The sequence below is a fragment of the Anser anser genome, assembly GCF_964211835.1.
Source record: "Anser anser genome assembly, chromosome: 19".
Taxonomy (NCBI): Eukaryota; Metazoa; Chordata; class Aves; order Anseriformes; family Anatidae; genus Anser; species Anser anser.
The window spans coordinates 12,044,795-12,050,873 of record NC_139740.1 but is presented as its reverse complement, the minus strand read 5'-3'; positions in this window follow the sequence as shown (position 1 = coordinate 12,050,873).

The following is a 6,079-nucleotide window of genomic DNA, read 5'->3' as shown; positions in this document are numbered from 1 at the left end:
GTGTAACCCCAGCGAGGACATCCCAGGAGGCATTGTCTGGCTGGTATCTCCTGGGCAATGGAAGCTCCCCTCTCCCAGCACACAGGCTCTGCGTCCTGCCCCTTGTCACGGAGGTGTCCCCACACCCTGGGGGGAATAGGGCCCTGCAGTGAGCAGCTCAGGCTGCTGTTAGTTAGGAGAGGCCTAAAAAACCTCATTGAATTGTGAGGTGAGGATACAAGAGGATCATTAGAGACCAGTTGTGAGCAATAATTAAGCAGCTGGGAATAACGAGGCTGTGCTGGGGCACGCTCTGCTTCATTTGCTGCTCTAGCAGCTTATAGCTCCAGAGCTCCTTTCCACGCAGTGGAAGAAGTATCTATGTAGATGTATAAAGATGTGGCTGAAATGCCCTCCAGTGCTGTTCTCTTGCACCTGCACTGCTAGTGGACATGGAGAGCCACTGGGGAGGTAAAGGTAAGGAAGGAACCCCAAACCTGCAGGGGTGCAGACTGGGCATGCTGCTTGGCTGGAAGCTTGTGAAGCTGTTGCTGTGGGGTGGGGAGGTTTGGGCAAGTTTTGGAGCAACCGAGCCCTGCTCTGATGCATGAAGCTGCTGCTGTAGCAGGCCCAGGGAGAGTGAACTCCAGTCAAACCCTGCTGCTGTCTCCACAGAAGCAGGGCTGGGGACCTGAGCCCTTACATCCACACTGACCAGCCCCAAAGAGACCGTGTTTAGGTGGGTTTCAGCCAAGTGTCACTGTGCAGGGTGAGGAGCTGACCTGGGAATGCTGTGTGCAGGTTGGTGGTTTCCAGTGCAGAGAGCCCTGCTTGTGAGCCCTTGTTCTGCCTTATAAATGCTATTTGTCAGCATTGTGTATTCATTTTCCCAAACATGAGTTAGCCCCATGGGCTATTCAAGGTATGCTAAGAAATTAAATAGCCTCGTTCCTCCCTGCTGTTAGCTTGTTAATGATGCAGAACCGGTGCGTGCGTGGTGGGAGCGCTGTGTGAGCAGGCAAACAGCCACCCAGGTCAATAGCCCTCCACTAAGGGAAGAAGTAATTGAGAGTATTTTTTTTTCCCTTCTTCTTTTCTTATGAGATGTATTTATTTCAGAATAAAAAAATAAAATGAGATAGAAGCCTGACATCATGCTTAACTAGAAGCGGCAGCGTTTTCCTCCCCACTTTTGCAGTTCCAGGGCCTCCTGCTGGGCTCTTCTGTACCCCTCTGCAGCATCGCTTGCTGCCCAGGCCGCCTTTGTTCCACTCTCTCTCCTTTCTCTGAGGACCACAGCAGCTCTTTAACTTTTCTGTCTGCACCACAGCTCTCCCGTATATGATGAAGTTGTGACGTGTGGGGTGCAGAGGAGGATATCCCCAGCACCCTGGGTGCCTAGCAGGTGCCACCTGTGCCCCGCTGTGGTCAGGGTGCTCTGCTGACCTCTGTCCCTGCACTGCAGGTCTCCTGCCTGTCACTATTTTGTGGCTATCAAACTGCATCCTGTTCCCATGGATACAGTACCTTATAGGAAGGGAAGATCTGCCTCTTTGCTTTCTTTTTGTGTAAGGTTTTATATACCTGGCATTTTGGATCATGAGGATCTCAGTGGGCAGCGGTTATAAAGGGCAGGCGATGGCTGCAGTGATCACCCTGTGTGCCTTTGATTTTAAACCATGATGCAACAATTTTAAAGGACTGGAGAGGTTGTTCCTTATGGCATGGGACTGCCCGTCACCCAGTCCTCCCCCGGGGCTGCAGATGTGTGCCAGACCTGCAGACCACATTGATTTGGGGCAGCGTGGTGCAGGGTCCTCTGATAGCTGTGTCCCCAGCTCTTTTTGGGTGGCACGTGAAAGAACCTTTAGGCGGTCTGCTGTGCTGGATTGTGCCATGAAGGTGAACCCAGAGCAAACATGAAGAGGTTGCGACGCTGTCAACATCCCTGACCTGGTGCCCATCGCTGGTGCAGGTCAGAGCACCTCTGGTCATGTGCCAGCCTCCTCCCTTTCTCTTGTTTTCACACCACTTCATCCCTCAGCCTCTGGCCAATTCACTTTGTAGGGGGAAAAATGAATTTATTATTATCTGCAGATTATTTGCAGCAGTATTTCAACCAAAAGATTAGCCCCACTTGGCTGTGTTGCCAGACTCCAGTCCCGAGGGCTGTACTTGATAAATATCTTGGCTCTACCAGGATGCTTTCAAGCCCTGGGCAATCTGTACCACAGTGCTCTGCAGGCTCTGTCCAGCATTTTTGTTTGAATCATCTCAGAAATCCCTAAACCTCACCCCTCTCTCCATTTCCACTGAAAGGTGGATTATTCCCACACAAGTTGTGATTTATATGCCTTGAAAATACGCAGTGCCAGCATTCTAGTTTATTCCCCAATAAGCCATCATTTTTGACATTGGCTCCCGATAAATCTTCTGGCTGTGATGAGGTGCAGCTGCTTTTAATCTTTAATGTTAGGGCAGAGTGCATTCACTTTTCTGAGAGGAAAACCACGTGTGAGGGTGCAGAGGAGGTGCTGGGTGACTCCTGCAGCTGCATAAGCTCAGGTTGCTGTAGCTCATGCTGCTCGCAGGGCTGTGCAAGCCAGCCTGTTTGCCCAAGCCAGGCCTGCTTGGTTTCTGTTTAAATTGCTCGTTCTGGAGCAAAGTCCACATTGCCCTAACTAGTCCCAGTGACCATCGAGCACCTGTAAGTCTGCATGTAGACGAATCACAGAATATCCTGAACTGGAAGGGACCTACATGGATCAACGAGTCCAAAGCCTAGCTCCACACAGGACCACCCAAAAATCAGACCATGTGTCTGAGAGCGTTGTGCAAACGTTTCTTGAACTCTGACAGGCTCGGTGCTTTGGCCGCTTCCCGGGTGAGCCTGTCCCAGTGCCTGACTGCCCTCTGGGTGAAGAACCTTTCCCGAGCACCCAGCCTGACCCTCCCCTGTCCCAGCTCCATGCCGTTCCCTCGGGTCCTGTCGCTGTCCCCAGAGAGCAGAGCTCAGCGCCTGCCCCTCCGCTCCCCTCGTGAGGGAGCTGCAGGCTGCCATGAGGCCTCCCCTCAGAGGCCTCTTCTCTGGGACAAACAAACCAAGTGACCTCAGCTACTCCTCATGTGTCTTCTACTCTAGACCCTTCACCATCTTTGTAGCCCTGCTTTGGACACTCTCTAGTAGTTTTATGTTCTTATACTGTGGTGCCCAAAACTGCACACAGTACTCAGGTGAGGCTGCGTTCAGCGCTCTGCTGAACCAACAAAGTGCGCAGGCACACGCTGACGTCCCACGGGATGCGGATTGTGGCCAGAGCCAAGCAAAAGCAAAGTGCTCTGCTGAGCACGTGTGTGTTGGCAAGCACCTGGTGGTGGGCTGTTGCGGGAGAGGAAATGGAAGGCACAGAGAGGGTGGTAGAGGGAAATGCCTTCTCATTTCTTCTTTTACTGCAGTGATAATGTCTTCAATGGGGTGTTCATTCACAAAAATACAACCTCGAGGTCCTCGTGTCCGCCTGGCATCCTCACATGTGCCAGCTTCCCGCTGCAATTTGAGGGGGAAAGTCTGTGAAGAAAGCAGAAAGGTGTTGTTTAATTAATGAGAGTTAATTTGATTAAGTACCCAAATGTCATTCTGCTTATCTGGAGATGAGCTGGGTGGTCTTACCTCTGGGGGAGAAATGGGATGTTCCCAGAGCAAGGGGGAGCTATCTGTGTCGTGTATGAGCAAGCAGCAGCCGTGTCTGCAGTCTCAGCATGCCGCCGTCCCAGCACAGGGTGTCAGTCATGCTCCCATTGTGCCAGCTCTTGCAGGAGGAAAGGTGTGTGAGCAGACTGTGACCCTTCCCTGTGAGATGGGGACTCTGTTTGTCCCACTCGGGACAGGTGGCAAAGGAACAAAAGCAGGAATTATGTGGGTTTGGAGGCCAGTGACAGAGGGCAGAGCAGGGACCGGTGACCTCGTCCTCCCCAGGAGCCACCCACAGGCCCCCAGGGACATTAAAATAACATGGCTTTTAAAACTGCTTTGCCTCAGTACTGGACAAATACCTGAGTGCAGTCTTCTATTTACCCTTAAAAAGCAAATGGCGTGTTCTGTTTTCGCAGGAATTACAGGGTTTGTTTTTTGACAGAGCATCCCCAGTTCCTGCAGTGCTAAATGAATTTCAGAGTGACCTGTGCTTGTCCATGACAGTATAAATATATATTATTTAGAATTATTATTCATAATTTAGGTAAGCAGAGAGGGTCTTACTAGCAGTGCAGAGCATGTACATGAAAACCCCTTCTCCCCACCCACATCAAATAATTTATCCCCGTATAAATTATATGCTGTCAAAACTGCTCTACTGATCCAAAGGTTACAGGCTCCGTCATGGAAATGGAGCAGCTCGCAGTCATCTCAGTCAAAACGCGATCACTTCCAGAAGAAAGCAGCCTGACGGTTGTGGATTTCCTATTGATCTGCTTCAGCATCTGTCTGACAGAGAACAGTTGAAATAAATGCAGTAAAAATAAAACCTTCAGTTGTTTTATCATTCCGTATAAAAGTAGGTCATATCCCCAACTGAGCTGTATTTTATTCATGTAAATACATTTCCACAATTAAAAATGCAGCAGAAACTCTGTTCATGTCAGCAGGGCTGAGCCTGGTGGGACTGGGTGAGGGCTGATTCCTGGGCCACCGTGGCACGAAGCTTCATTGCCAGCCAGACAAGCTCCTTGTCCCGTCTGCCATGGACATGGGGCCCCAGAGCACCTTACAAAAGCTTCTCTTTGGGGTTTTGTGGCCAGCTTCTGTGCCCAGAGCCTCCGACAGCACCAGCATGCCATGGCCCCTCTGGATTGAGCTCTGCACAGGAAAACTTACGGCTGCTATTTTAAGGAGTTGTTTAATAACGTTAAACCCATGACAGCCTGAGATTATAACACTGCCACCTCCACACTCCTGGAGGCTTTTTCTTCCCCCTCCCCCCAACAATTCTTAAATGTTTGCATTTTTCCAAGCATTTGTTAATAATTGTCATATTGAAAGCAAGCCAGGAATCACTTTGTATGAGGGGAGAAGATGGAGCATTGAAGTAAAGCAACAAAGGCATTAGTCCCTCTCCTGGCGTGTAATGAGGGAGTGCTCAGGAGCAACATCCACACTTTAATTTGGTCCAGGAAAATATGTGGGGGCAAATCTGACCTGTTTCCCATGGGAGACTGCACCAGGAGGTGACAGCCACATGCAGGGACCCACGGCATGCATGGGGCTGCTGCAGGTTCAAAAGGAAAAAAAACCCTCTGCAGCAAACCGTGTCTGGGTTCTCTGTTTGCCTATTTATAAAAAGAAAAAATATTCCTCATAGGCACACTGGTACATTGGGAACTTTGGATGAAACGTGCTTCCTGTAGTATGCATACAAATAATAATATTTTTCTAGAGGTTTCACGTTTTGCTTGCCCTATGTGGTGATTAGCACTGAGCAAGATGCTTTCTCCCCATGTTTCCTGTGCAAAAGAAATTGAAGCTGCTTATAGAAACTGCTGTAAGGGCCATCCTGGGGACCTGCACCCCCAGGAAAATGAGGAGCCTGAAACAGAGACATAAGGTAAAAATTAGCTACAAAGAATTGTGCTTTTACTATACCTTCTTATTTTTCTGGTGCTTTATTTATAATGTGCACAAAAAACTAAGGGGGTTAGCTCTATGTGGCCTTTGTTAGAGAAGGACCATGGGATGGTGATGCCCTGAAGCCCCAGAAAAAGGCTGTGTGAGGGGGCTCAGCACAGCCCCTGCCCGAGCCTTAGGCATATGAAATACAACTTAAAGTTTTGTGCAAATAGATATACAAGCCCATCCCATTTGTTTGAAGGTCTTTGCTTTTTTGTTTGTTTTAAGATGTCAGGAAAGATGCTTGAAAATAAATTAGGTATAATTTTGCTCGGAGTAATAATTAAAACTTGGAATGGCTGGGGCCTGTTTAGGCAATTCAATTAAAAGACTGGCACATAAATGATGTGGACCTTTGTATTTTCCTGGTCAAGGCTGTGAGACCTTCAGACTGGGACGTTCGAAGGTGAGGCCATCAATTCAACTCCAACTTCCATC